Genomic DNA, 14,751 nt, shown 5'->3' on the forward strand with positions numbered 1-14,751 from the left:
CAATAATTTTTGAGGTGACCACTAACATTTCATTCTCTGTCTGCGTCTGCTTCTACAGAGTATTTAGCAATCATACTTCCTCTCCCTTAACAAAACTTTCCCCTAGGATAAAAAATAGTCTCGCGATAGGCGCTCGCTTATGCAGCCGCCATATTCTGTGACAGTATTTTGATTTGTATCTGTTGGATGTAAGAAAAGAAAAGAGAAAATAAGGGGGGAGTAGAGGGGGTAAAGAAGAAGAGCTGTCAAAATAATTCCCGTGTCTCTGAAACAGCGGGGGGCTGTAGTAACCCCCCACTCGAGTCAAAACAGAGAAGGCCTGGGTGCCGTAGAAACTCCGTTTACGAAGTCCCCCCCTCCGCTTTTCTTTCAGCACCACTGCCCTGTGGAGATTCGGTGGCTGTGTCTCGGGTGTTGAAGGTGGCCCGGGGAGCGGCGGCGGAGACGGTAAGCGAATGCCTCAGAATAGGCCCAGAAGTGCTTTGAAGTTGTAGTTTAGTCACTGTAGATGAAAATTCGGTCGAACTTTCCCTACTAACATTGTCGAAATATGTGTGCGACTCCACATCCCTCTGGCAAAAAGAAAACGAAGAAAAAACGTTCTGCTGTCGGCTTTTCAAGTGTGAAAAAGTGTTTGACTGCAACTGGTGTAGGCAATCTCGCGAGCTATTTCGTCTATGTGCGATTTGTTGTGTCCAGCATGAATATGTTATTACACATTTGTAATACCATTTGGCTGTGTACATTGCATTTATAGTTCCACCGTACATTTTAAAGCTGACGTGCATGTTTTGTAGCTTATAGGCTACGCTGTAGCTACATTTTTCCATTGAGGTTTCTTGAAAAACCTCGTCATCCATGGTGTTCCGAGTGCACAACTTAGTTGTAGCACAGCCTTTACCATGCCAATATGATTATATCAAGTGTTGTGACTTCAAATAACCTTGAAATAGTTTTACGCTTGTCAAAAAGTTAGTTAGCTTGGTAACTAACATAGCAGCTCGCAAGTCGCGATAGTTTCGCTGGTCATTTACCGTGACGTTCGCTGCTTCGAAAAAGTAACAATTTGTGTTACAATTGTTGCCAGCATCTAAACGTGTTACACATAAAACATTGCTTTGCAATTATGATGGCCTGTCTATCCTTTCCGCTGCATTGATGGGCCTCTACCAAATATTGCCAAGATACGTATTAACTAGGAGTTCCGAATGGCATAGCACAGGCCCAACCTATAATAAGTAAGCTAATCGAAAGTCTCCTGTAGACTAGCCTACATTGTATGAATTGTATTGATGAACGAATCAAATACCTTGATGAGTCGAACGCAATAAAACTAAAAGTAGGCTGTCCTGTACTCTCACCTTTCCTTCTATAGAACGTATATGAAATATGTTTTTACACACTCTCAAGTCGGCTATATGTTAATGTGTATGTTGTTCTATTGGGTTTATATTTATTTGTTTGCTTACTTATGTGATACAGATCAATTTCTCAGTCATAGTGAATATTAGTTAGTTTGATCATCTGAGCAGACTTGACCTAGCTATATATTTAAATGTCCCTTCAGGAGAATTTCAGATGAGAGGTTTGACAGCTCTCATATGTATAGGTGCAGGGGAGCATGTGTAGGGGTGGGTTTGACACATTACTAACATTGTTCATTAATTTTGATACAATTATAGGGTGATTCCACGCCAAGACAGCTTGAAAATATTTTTGGTATCTCAGATTGTTCTGGCAATTCTCACATATAATCTTCATTGGGAGGAAGCATGTTTTGCATGCATTTTGCATTTCTATCACAAATAATTTGAGAAAATCATGATGAAAGTGGCCATTTTAGGCGCTTTATAGACCTATACATACCTCATGTAAGACCCTATAATCAGTGGACCCTACATGATACAGACAACATCTTGGTGTCATTATACTCCTTATAGTGTTCTCTCAAATATGGAGTATGTCTAGATTCTGAAATATAATTAATTTATTCAACCCAAAAAATATTAAATATGAATATCTCAAAGTACCCTTTTTGATTTAACTTATTTATACAGTATTTTGACGTGTTAGTTACCACAGCCACTAAGTCAAAATTGGCTATATCGTAAAAATTCGTGAAAACAACAATATGCTTTTTTTGGTCATAATTTAAGTGTTAGGCATAAGATTAGCAGTGTGTTTAAGGTTATGGTTAGGTTTAAAATCAGATTGCAAGAAGATAAATTGTAGAAATAGGCGGGGTTTTTGACTTTGTGGCTGTGGTAACTAGTGACGACCCGGTGACAGCTGCTTTTATGTAGCTCTGTCTGTCTCAAAACTCCCCAATGCGTGCAGCTTTAAGCAACAATTCTGAAGGAAAATGTACAGAAAGTTAAACTATAAACACTTTCCCAGGCTTTTCTTTAGATAACAGCAAAGACATAATTTGTACAGAAGTAGTTAGCTAGCTAGCTAGCTAAACAAAAGAATGTTTACAATGCCATGGCTGAATGCCTCTTGATATAACTCTAACTTCCCACAATGATTTTAATCAGAACAGGACATCCTTTCCATTTAGCTACTGTTTTTGTTCTAGTTCTCAGGTCAAAAGATTTAAGCAAATTATCCCAATTCTAGTTGTAGCAGCTTGTGTCTAGTTCATGTTAAAGTAGTAGCAGCATGATTTAATAGCAGTATTAGCCTACATTAACTCAGACCTGGCTGACCAATTGTTATTGTCTTCTGTGGAATTCATAACATTGTTGGACAGGTTTAAAGTGGAAATGACAGCATTTTAGCAAAATTAAATCTTATTAAAATCTGATCATATACACCCCCAGGAAGAATATGACACTTAAAAAAAAAAAATCTGACAAGCGATCACTTAGATATGGTCATTTTCACGTTTTCATAAATTCTTAGAATGTTTGGGAATTACATATAGCAATATGGAGTGGAAACGCGGCCGTGCGTTTGGTCAAGTAATATACACTGTAGTAAATAAAACGTAATAAAAACATATGTCTTGTCCAGGACCGGAGTCTGCGCAGACCGGTGCACCATAGCCAATCAGAGCTACAGTAGGCCTTTATGCAAACAAGCCATTGCCACATAGGCTTGCCATTATTCACTTTCAAATCAAATGTATTGGTCACATACACATATTTAGCAGATGTTATTGCAGGTGTAGTGAAATGCTTGTGTTCCTAGCTCCAACAGTGCAGTAGTATCTAACAATTCACAACAATACACACAAATCTAAAAGTAAAATAATAGAATTAAGAAATATATAAATATTAGGACGAGCAATGTCGGAGTGGCATTGACTAAATTACAGTAGAATAGAATACAGTATATACATATGAAATGAGTAAAGCAGTATGTAAACATTATTAAAGTGACTAGTGTTCCATTATTAAAGTGACCAGTGATTCCATGTCTATGTATATAGGGCAGCAGCCTCTAAGGTGCAGGGTTGAGTAACCGGGTGGTAGCCGGCTATTTAACAGTCTGATGGCCTTGAGTAGAAGCTGTTTTTTAGTCTCTCGGTCCCAGCTTTGATGCATCTTTACTGACCTCGCCTTCTGGATGGTAGCGGGGTGAACAGGCCGTGGTTGATGTCCTTGAGGATCTTTTTGGCCTTCCTGTGACATCGGGTGCTGTAGGTGCCCTGGAGGGCAGGCAGTGTGCCCCCGGTGATGCATTGGGCAGACCACACCACCCTCTGGAGAGCCCTGCGGTTGCGGGCGGTGCAGTTACTGTACCAGGCGGTGATACAGCCTGACAGGATGCTCTCAATTGTGCATCTGTAAAAGTTTGTGAGGGTCTTAGGGGCCAGGCCAAATTTCTTCAGCCTCCTGAGGCCTTCTTCACCACACTGTCTGTGTGGGTGGACCTTTTCAGATTGTCAGTGATGTGTACGCCAAGGAACTTGAAGCTTTTTACCTTCTCCACTGCCATCCCGTCGATGTGGATAGGGGCGTGCTCCATCTGCTGTTTCCTGAAGTCCACGATCAGCTCCTTCGTTTAATTGACGTTGAGGGAGAGGTTATTTTCCTGGCACCACTCCGCCAGGGACCTCACCTCCTCCCTGTAGGCTGTCTCGTCATTGTTGGTAATCAGGCCTACTTTGAACTGGACTGTGTGTTTACAGGCAGTTGCAACAGTGCGACTTTAGATCATTAGAACACATTCGCCAAAAGCCAGAAAATACACCTGAATGGATTTCTGAAAATATGTCAATACCACAGGAGTCCTCTTACATTTGGGAACTATTGATCAAACAACCATGAAAGGGTAGGCTGTGTCTCCCTCATTTATGTACATCAACAAGATCAATAATTAATTCTAGCCAGCGCAAGATGAGCTAAAATATAACGAAGGAACGCTAGATAAACCCTCTCAAACATTTTCAGCTTGTAGTTGGCCGTCAAAATTGCACTGATAAACGATGGGGAATTGTAGCTTGCTAGCTAGCTACTTCCACACACAAATGAGAGAGCACCTCACTCTGACCATTTTACTCGCCCTAGCAGAGCTGATTAGCTAGGCTGTTTACATATTATCTAGAGCGTTCGTGACTAACTATTGTTTTGCCTACTTTTACTGTCACCGGTCATATTCAGCGGGTGTTGCAAAATTAATCAGTTATTCTGCGCTCTGGCACACTCAGACGAGTGCTCTGAAATCGGAGTAGATAGCCAGAGGGAATTTGCGAACGCAAGAGATGTGGTCCTCTGTAGCTCAGCTGGTAGAGCACGGCGCTTGTAACGCCAAGGTAGTGGGTTCGATCCCCGGGACCACCCATACACAAAAAATTTTATGCACGCATGACTGTAAGTCGCTTTGGATAAAAGCGTCTGCTAAATGGCATATTATATTATTATTATTATATGCTAAATGAATAACAGTTGTTCAAGTTCTTGCTAGCAAACCAAATGACACCAGCATCTCTAGCTGTGTATAGCCACCGAAAAACAATATGAGGGGAAAAAGTCAGTCAATCACTCACCCACTCCTCCAATGACATGACATGACATGACATCCTCCTAGCGGCTAGCTAGCTATCTAGCTAATGTTAGGTTCTGTGTTTTTAGCTTACTACAGAAATATAGTGCATTCGGAAAGTATTCAGACCCCTTGACTTTTCCCACTTTGTTATGTTACAGCCTCATTCTAAAATTGATTAAAATAGTTTTTTCCGCCCTCATCAATCTACACACAATACCCCATAATAACAAAGCAAAAACAGTAGATTTTTTTGCAAATGTATTAAAAATACAAAACTGAAATATCACATTTACATAAATATTCAGACCCTTTACTCAGTACTTTGTTCTTGGGTCTGACACTACAAGCTTGGCACACCTGTATTTGGGGAGTTTCTCACATTCTTCTCTGCAGATCCTCTCAAGCTCTGTCAGGTTGGATGGGGAGCGTCGCTGCACAGCTATTTTCAGGTCTCTCCAGAGATGTTCAATCGGGTTCAAGTCCAGGCTCTGGCTGGGCCACTCAAAGACATTCAGAGACTTGTTGTCCTGTTGAAAGGTACATCTTCACCCCAGTCTGAGGTCCTGGGCGCTCTGGAGCAGGTTTTCATTAAGGATCTCTCTGTACTTTGCTCCGTTCATCTTTCCCTCGATCCTGACTAGTCTCCCTGCTGCTGAAAAACATCCCCACAGCATGATGCTGCCACCACCATGCTTCACTGTAGGGATGGTGCCAGATTTCCTCCAGACGTGACGCTTGGCATTCAGGCCAAAGAGTTCAATCTTGTTTCTCATGATCTGAGAGTCTTTAGGTGCCCTTTGGCAAACTCCAAGCGGGCTGTCATATGCCTTTTACTGAGGAGTGGCTTCCGTCTGGCCACTCTACCATTAAGGCCTGATTGGTGGAGTGCTGCAGAGATGGTTGTCCTTCTGGAAGGTAATCTCATCTCCACAGCGGAACTCTGGAGCTCTGTCAGAGTGACCATCGGGTTCTTGGTCACCTCCCTGACCAAGGTCCTTCTCCACCGATTGCTCAGTTTGGCCGGATGGCCAGTTCTAGGAAGAGCTGTGGTGGTTCCAAACTTCTTCCATTTAAGAATGATGGAGGCCACTGTGTTCTTGGGGACCTTAAATTCTACAGAAATGTTTTGGTACCCTTCCCCAGATCTGTGCCTCGACACAATCCTGTCTCAGAGCTCTACGGACAATTCCTTCGACCTCATGGCTTGGTTTTTGCTCTGACATGCACTGTCAACTGTGGGACCTTATATAGACAGGTGTGTGCCTTTCCAAATCATGTCCAATCCATTGAATTTACCACAGGTGGACTCCAGTCAAGTTGTAGAAAAATCTCAAGGATGATCAATGGAAACAGGATGCACCTGAGCTCAATTTCGAGTCTCATAGCAAAGGGTCTGAAGACTTATGTAAATAAGGTATCTGTTTTTTATTTTTAATACATTTGCAAAAACTTCTAAAAACCAGTTTTCGCTTTATCATTATGGGATATTGTCTGTAGATTGATGAGGAAAAGGTTTTATTTAATCCATTTTAGAATAAGGCTGTAACGTAACAAAATGTGGGAAAAGTCAAGGTGTCTGAATACTTTCCGAATGCACTGTAGATACGCTAGCCTATTAGCCATGTTATGACTGACTTGTGATCATTGCCCTTGCTAGTGTGATTGTTTTGACATTCCCAGCCTTAGTTACATTCATCTGTTTTTGTCCAAAATATTGAGTCATTGAATCTGAAACAGTGCATCCCGAATGGAGGCAGCAAACAATGTACCTGGCCAGCTGTGATTTACAACCTGATAGCAAATATTTTTTGGACTACCAAGAAATGTATTGGTGAATAATATTAATCATGCATTGAACTGCATCCGTCTATTACGCCAACAATGCTTTAGTGTACGTCATAGAATGTTCAGTCAAATAAAACCTATTTTTAAATCTCTTATAAAGTTGGTTTTGTAGCATAAACTGGGAATTTGATATTTTTGACTGATATTATGATTGTCTGTTTGTTTAATATCTGCAAAGTAGTTAAAACACTGTCAGTTCCACTTTAAATGCTCTTTGTATCCATAGAGACAGTTATTTTTTCCTTTACTCAACCCTCCAATCAGAAATTGGGAGAACACTTATTTAGAATGCCTGGCTGAATGAAGCTTTAACAGTACGTGTGTGTGTGTGTGTGCTTGCGGGCAAATGTTACACTTCAAGAACATTGATAAGAGAGCGTAGGCCTACGTAAACATTGAGATCATTTTGTTTCTTATACAGATTATTTTGTGTTTCTGTGCCTTACAATCAAATTATAGTATGCCTGTAACTCAATTCACTGCTTTTTAAATGAAAAATCTTTCTTTAGGGCCAAATTTGAGCAAATTCAAAAATGTATTTAATCATGATTAATTACAGAAATTAATGCGATTAATCGTGATTAATTATTTTAATCGTTTGACAGCCCTACTTCAAACACACCACATTTCCAGAGTGGTCTCTCTAGTACTTTTAATGATATGACCCATATTATACACAGAAATTGACATTATAGGTGAAAAATAGTGACCTATCTCTACCTGTACATATTAAGCACATGTACCAACTAAGCCCACTTCCATCTTTGGATTCAAATTTAAAAAACTTACATTTTCTGCTGTTTAATGTTCAACTAATTCATCTGGTTGTTATATCCATAACTTATTTTATTCTAAGCCAATCAGATGTTTTAATATTAAGTTATTTACAATTATGTGTAAATTCCCACTAGTGGCCAATTTCAAAACTGCAAAAAAATGTTGGTGTTGAGGTGACCCTAAGATGAACACATTTTCCAGATATTTTTAGTACCTTCTCAGATAAGTGATCATACTTGATCTAAAAGTAAGAGATTAATGTGCTGATTTATGCACATGATAGCATACTGTATTTCATGAGCATTCATTACTATTTCTTGCCAATTGAAAATATGAGTTTTTCATGCTAGCGTCGTGCCTGCATGTCACAGTCTCACAGTAGCAACATTACTTGGTGAACTACAAGAAGATAATAGATTTCATGCATTCACAACATACATTTTTAAATGCATTTTGTCTTATTTTACTGTTAAATGAACCTTGCATTGTTATACATGGATGCCATTTTTGTAAATTTTACATTTATCTCAGGTGGGCTTGAAGGGTACTGTAGCACAAAAAGCACTCCCTCTATACAGAATGTAAATGACAATAAAGCAATATTGTTCAAAATGATCAAAACTAACTTGGCATAATATTGTAGTCTATAGTGTATATTTATACCCCAAATCGTTGGTTTCCAAATATTTTATGGGTAGACTTTGCTGTTCTGTCTTTTTCACCACAAATCACTATTGTTCCAATTAAACCCAGTATGCTCCTATTAAGCCTGGTTTGCATTAAAACACATGTGAATGGTATGTCGATATCCCTAATATTCAATGAACATGAATGGCGGGTCATGGCTCACATCAACACCATTATCCCAGAAACCCTAGACCCACTCCAATTTGCATACCGCCCCAACAGATCCACAGATTACGCAATCTCTATTGCACTCCACACTGCCCTTTCCCACCTGGACAAAAGGAAGACCTACGTGAGAATGCTATTAATTGACTACAGCTCAGCGTTCAACACCATAGTGCCCTCAAAGCTCATCACTAAGCTAAGGACCCTGGGATTAAACACCTCCCTCTGCAATTGGATCCTGGACTTCCTGACGGGCCGCCCCCAGGTGGTAAGGGTAGGTAACAACACAGCCACGCTGATCCTCAACACAGGGGTCCCTCAGGGGTGCGTGCTCAGTCCCCTCCTGTACTCCCTGTTCACCCATGGCACGACTCCAACACCATCATTAAGTTTGCCGACGACACAACAGTGGTAGGCCTGATCACCGACAACAATGAGACAGCCTATAGGGAGGAGGTCAGAGACCTGGCCGTGTGGTGCCAGGATAACAACCTCTCCCTCAACGTGATCAAGACAAAGGAGATGATTGTGGCCCCCATTCTCATCGACGGGGCTGTAGTGGAGCAGGTTGAGAGCTTCAAGTTCCTTGGTGTCCACATCACCAACAAACTATCATGGTCCAAACACACCAAGACTGTCGTGAAGAGGGCACGACAAAGCCTATTCCCCCTCAGGAGACTGAAAATATTTGGCATGGGTCCTCAGATCCTCAAAATGTTCTACAGCTGCACCATCAAGAGCATTCTGAATGGTTGCATCACTGCCTGGTATGGCAACTGCTTGGCCTCCGACCGCAAGGCACTACAGAGGGTTCGATCCCAGGCTGTGTCACTGCCTGCCGTGAACGGGAGACCATGAGGTGGCGCACAATTGGCCCAGCATCATCCGGGTTAGGGGAGGGTTTGGCCGGCCGGGATTTCCTTGTCCCATCGCGCTCTAGTGACTCCTTATGGCGGGCCGGGCGCCTGCAAGCTGACTTCGGTCGCCAGTTGGACGGTGTTTCCTCCGACACATTGGTGCGACTGGCTTCCGGTTAAGCGAGCAGTGTGTCAAGAAGCAGTGCGGCTTGGCATGGTTGTGTTTCGGAGTACGCATGGCTCTCGACCTTCGCCTCTCCCGAGGCCGTAGGGGAGTTGCAGCGATGGGACAGGACTGTAACTACCAATTGGATGTCACGAAATTGGGGAGTAAAAATCGTCTGTCCTCCGTTGCAACACTCACTACCGAGTTCCAAACTGCATCTGGAAGCAATGTCAGCACAATAACTGTTCGTCTGGAGCTTCCTGAAATGGGTTTCCATGGCCGAACAGCCGCACACAAGCCAAAGATCACCATGTGCAATGCCAAGCGTTGGCTGGAGTGATGAATCATGCTTCACCATCTGGCAGTCCGACGGATGAATCTGGGTTTGGCGGAGGCCAGGAGAAAGCTACCAACCCCAATGCATAGTGCCAACTGTAAAGTTTGGTGGAGGAGGAATAATGGTCAGGGGCTGTTTTTCATGGTTCGGGCTAGGCCCCTTAGTTCCAGTGAGGGGAAATCTTAACGCTACAGCATACAATGAGATTCTAGACGATTCTGTGCTTCCAACTTTGTTGCAACAGTTTGGGGAAGGCCCTTTCCTGTTTCAGCATGACAATGCCCCCATGCACAAAGTGAGGTCTGTACAGAAATGGTTTGTTGAGATCGGTGTGGAAGAACTTGACTGGTCTGCACAGAGCCCTGACCTCAACCCCATCGAACACCTTTGGGATGAATTCGAACAACGACTGTGAGCCAGGCGGTCCTCTGTAGCTCAGCTGGTAGAGCACGGCGCTTGTAACGCCAAGGTAGTGGGTTCGATCCCCGGGACCACCCATACACAAAAAAAAATGTATGCACGCATGACTGTAAGTCGCTTTGGATAAAAGCGTCTGCTAAATGGCATATTATTATTATTATTATAATTGCCCAACATCAGTGCCCGACCTCACTAATGCTTGTGGCTGAATGGAAGCATGTCCCCACAGCAATGTTCCAACATCTAGGGGAAAGCCTTCCCAGAAGAGTGGAGGCTATTATAGCAGCAAAGGGGGGACCAATTCCATATTAATGCCCATGATTTTGGAATGAGATGTTACACATAGAAATTACACTAGAGGAAATAATAGCCAATACTAATAACAACGTCAGCATATAACATAGCAATAGCTACATAGAGATACTGTATACAAAGGCAAGCGAAACAACAACAACTTACTTTGTAGTCACGCATCCCATGCACATTATGTCCACCCACGCTCACGGACTGGAATAAAACCATTCAGGCCCGGGCAATACTTATACGCTTGAGAGAGCATGCAACGGACCTGACTTGCCAGTGCTGGGCTAGCTAGGAGCATCTGACCAATCACAGGTACGTGATCAGTGGGGTGCATGGGGACAGTCTGAATGGCTGAAGCCACGAGCTGGAGGTTATAGGGATCTCTCACGTGAGGGGGAGAGCCAGACTACGAGGTGCCAGCCAGATGTTAACAAATAACACAAACGCTGGAAAATAGTCCTACAGCGCCATCTAAACCACTGTGAAATATATTTTCAATAACCCCAAAATATTGGATTTTCAGCTGTTTGAAGCTGGTGTACAAAAGTAAAAGTAAAAGACGCAAAAATGAAACTTAAGAATGGGAAGTATAGAAATGGCACACAGAACAGATCTACCGCTTTTTAGACCGTGTCTAGACTTGACAGTTCATGCAGCTTTTGTATTCTGATAATGGAGTTCTTATCATGGAATTCCTGCTTCTACATTTACATTTAAATGTGCCCACCAGGTCCACATTGAGTCCGTTCCCGCGCTATATTCAAATGGCAGTATGCATTCTACAAACGGTGGAATAGGCAAAATATGATAACACAACAACAACTGATGGCAGTAGCAAACTACTGTAGCTAAGTAGCCAGCTAACCGCTGTAGCTAGCCTGCAAGCTAGCAAGCAACGCTAAAGGGATTGCAAACGAGTTAGCATAACTCTAGCCAAATATTAGCTAGCTGGCTAGCATTTATGAGGCCAGCAAACATGTTCCCCACACGCTAGGAACATATTTCCTCCAACGTTATAATGAAAAGGTGCCTCTCTGTCCCAAAACACATGTTTTCTGGAGACTTGTGGGAGGAGTGCTGATGACGTCGCCCACTGTATGCGCTTTCGGTAGCCTTATTGTGTCCAGACTGAGGAGAAATCCGCACACAATGCATCCCTGACCACCTCCTGAAGTGGTCAGACAGATCTGAACACAATCAGTCTTTTCAATGCGAGCTTCGTATTCTGATAGCAGAAGTCACATGTAAGTGTCAAGTGTAGACACAACCTTAGACATGCTTTCAATGAGAATTACAGATCTATAACTCAGATTTCTATGTGAATTTGGTTGGGTCGCCCAAAAAGTTACATATTGCAGCTTTAACTCTATTCCAAATAATTTGGTGATATTCCGGATATTCCATGTATTAAAACTCAATGTGTGAATGTTCGTTTGTGGTATTCCTGTTACTACAAAGTTCAAATATTTAACTTTCAACAACAGTGATTTGTCAATAGCCTGGTTGTAAAGGGCCTAGTGCAGTCCATTTAAAGGACTACTAGGTTTTCTAGAATCACTTCTCTGTTGGTCTTCAATGATTATGTTGGTGTTGCTGATGGTGTTGGGGTTAGAGTATCATTCATTAGCAGCTTGTGCCTGTCTTGACTTGTAGTCAACATTGCACTTCCTGACCATAAGCTGCCATGGCCAACTGTTTTTAGGTGCAGACCCCTAACTAAAACCATGTGTGCCTTTAGCTGGGCAAATATGTTGCTTGCTGGGAAAGACCTGCTGATTTGCCACTCTTTGGTGAGTGGGGGTGAGGGTACTAATCCACAGATAAATCACAAGTTCGGACAGGATGATGACTGGAGTGGATAGATGTGCTGTGTAGGTCTTCATCAAGGATTATAAAGTTATACATTCTGTTTGTCATTTATTTTGTAAGTCAGGGAGGACAGTATTTCTTCAATGACTGTCACAGGAGGTTGGTGGCACCTTAATTTGGGAGGATGGGCTCGTGGGAATGGGGCTGGAGCTGATACAAATACATGATGCCATTCCATTTGCTCCATTATTATGAGCCGTTCTCCACTGCTTTGTGTTTTGTGAGTGTGAATGAAAGGAGAGGAAACATTTAGGCTATAGAGTGTTGCGTTAGAGAAATAGAATGAAGTGACTTGTTTGATATTGTTTGCAAGCTTGCAGTCAAAGTATTGTCTCCCTGCTTAGTTGTGGTTTACAAATGTTCTGTTTGCAAACACAGACATTGGACAAGGTAAATTATCTTGCAGCAAGAGGAAATGTGAATTATTGTGTAAATTATAATTAATGGACATTATTGTAGGGGTTGATACATTTTTAGTTAGGGCAAATCAAGTCTGATATTTTTTAAGTGAAAATTACAAATTTAGAAGCTTTTTTTAAACCTCAAATACACTACAAGTTTGCATTTCCTGCTATGCAGGACATTTCCTGCAACATCAGGGTGATCAAATGAAGATCCTACATCTGAAGGTAGATGTTAGTGAACCAAAGCTGAAAAACAAAGAATATACATTAGTGTGCTTTTTTATTTCATGCACTAATAGTCAGTTCCGACCTGTTGCTGTTTCGTCTTTAAGGCTGATGGCAGGGTGTTTCAAAATGTTATGGTTAATTATTGCCAAGACATGAATCCTCTCTCCTGAAAAACCTGTTTTGAGGTTTATCATTTGCACAACAACCACTTACCAGTCAGCGAGAGGCACTTTTTTTCACTAGGCAGGGGGAAGGATAACTGTATGAGTGTATTGGCTTGAGTCGTGTTGTCATGATACCAGAATTTTGACTTTGTTTAGTATCATGATACTCGATACCATCACGATACTCGATACCAAAACGATACCGCGGCAAAAAAAGAAGGCGTATTAGCCAGAAGTCACAGAATGGCACTTGATCCAGACAGATCTTTTGAGTTCATTACATTTTGACATTTTAGATTTTTTTATGTGTGCATATATTTTTGAAATATTTTAAAATAAAACTTTTGTGAACAAACACTTGAACTTGACTGGGTAAATCAAGATGTAGCCTAGGCCTATTCACAATACAGGTGAATGCATATTCAATAGGAGTACATGCATTGAGTTATTGGGCTACATATGAAAAACAATCTGTTTCCTGTCCATTTGGGACTTATTTTATTGTACTGATCAACAACATTTGCATAGAAGAAGCAATCGCTTATTTTATAAAAGTGTGCACTGTCTCTTTAAGACCCATGACATCATTCACACACAGACAGTTCGAGGCTCGAGCAAAGTAGATCTTGACAGCGGTCCAAACACGAAGTAGACAGCCCTCGGCCCTAAACCCTCAGCCCATTAATTACGTTTTACATCGTCACATCCGAGTGAACCTTAAATGTCCCTTTCCCAAACGAGGGACAGTGATGATCGGAGAGGCAACGTCCTTGGTGGAAATCTTGGAGTTGAGCCTGAACACAATCAACCTGAAGCATTTGTTGTAACATACCTAGCAAGCTACTAGCACTCCTGTCGGGTAGCTAGCTACAGTTACCCATAGCTGGCTAGTTAGTTTTATAGTTTGGTCATTTATTTCCAATAACATTTCAGAATTCCCAAAAATATGTTTATGAAGCTAGCAAGCTACGGTTTATAGGCTCCTCACTATGAGTCTGCCACTTTGAGCGTCATATTCCCATTTGCCACTGCTAAAATCAATGTCATCTATATATATTTTTTTTGTTACCCACCTAGCAAGCTAGTGTCGTAATTTTGTATCAAATGCCGAAAAATGCTGCGCGTTGATTAAATTTGACACTTCGCGGCCACCAGAGTTTGACATGAGACTACAGTTTGCATTGAATTGTGGGTCATATCAACCCTGCAAGTTATCAAAGTAGTTCACTTGCTATCTTAAATTAAATCAAGGGCCAAGGGGGCAACTTTTGTGAATTGGACTGCCACTTAAGATTGCAATCTCTCTGTATCCGGTTTCAACAGGGATTCCCCCGAGGGAAAGTGGCTTGCGCGAGGGCTGAGGGGGTAAAAATAACACGATTGGACCGCTGCCCTTGACTGGGAGAGACGTGAGGCGGGGGAGAAGAAGTGAATTAATAAAGTTTTTGGTGACAATCAGCTTTGAAATCAGCAATATTTTGTGTTATGGTTTGCATATTATCATAAAAAGGTAGTCAATTTCTGTTAGCTTCAGCTG

General features: G+C 41.8%; 1 protein-coding gene across 6 annotated transcripts in view; it reads left to right on the forward strand.

Moving 5' to 3' along the window:
* The first annotated feature begins 72 nt into the window (after positions 1-72).
* The window catches only part of LOC121548996 (TGF-beta-activated kinase 1 and MAP3K7-binding protein 2), a 75,345-nt gene continuing 60,666 nt past the window's right edge, over positions 73-14,751 (forward strand). For 2 of the 6 annotated variants that reach the window (XM_041860750.2, XM_041860751.2), the window contains exon 1: positions 73-447. The gene's annotated coding sequence lies outside the window, so the exon portion shown is untranslated. The remainder of the gene's footprint in view (positions 448-14,751) is intronic. The other 4 variants (XM_041860752.2, XM_041860756.2, XM_041860754.2 and 1 more) reach the window with 2 other exon arrangements.

Source organism: Coregonus clupeaformis, chromosome 33 (assembly GCF_020615455.1).
Source record: "Coregonus clupeaformis isolate EN_2021a chromosome 33, ASM2061545v1, whole genome shotgun sequence".
In the NCBI taxonomy this organism is placed as follows: domain Eukaryota; kingdom Metazoa; phylum Chordata; class Actinopteri; order Salmoniformes; family Salmonidae; genus Coregonus; species Coregonus clupeaformis.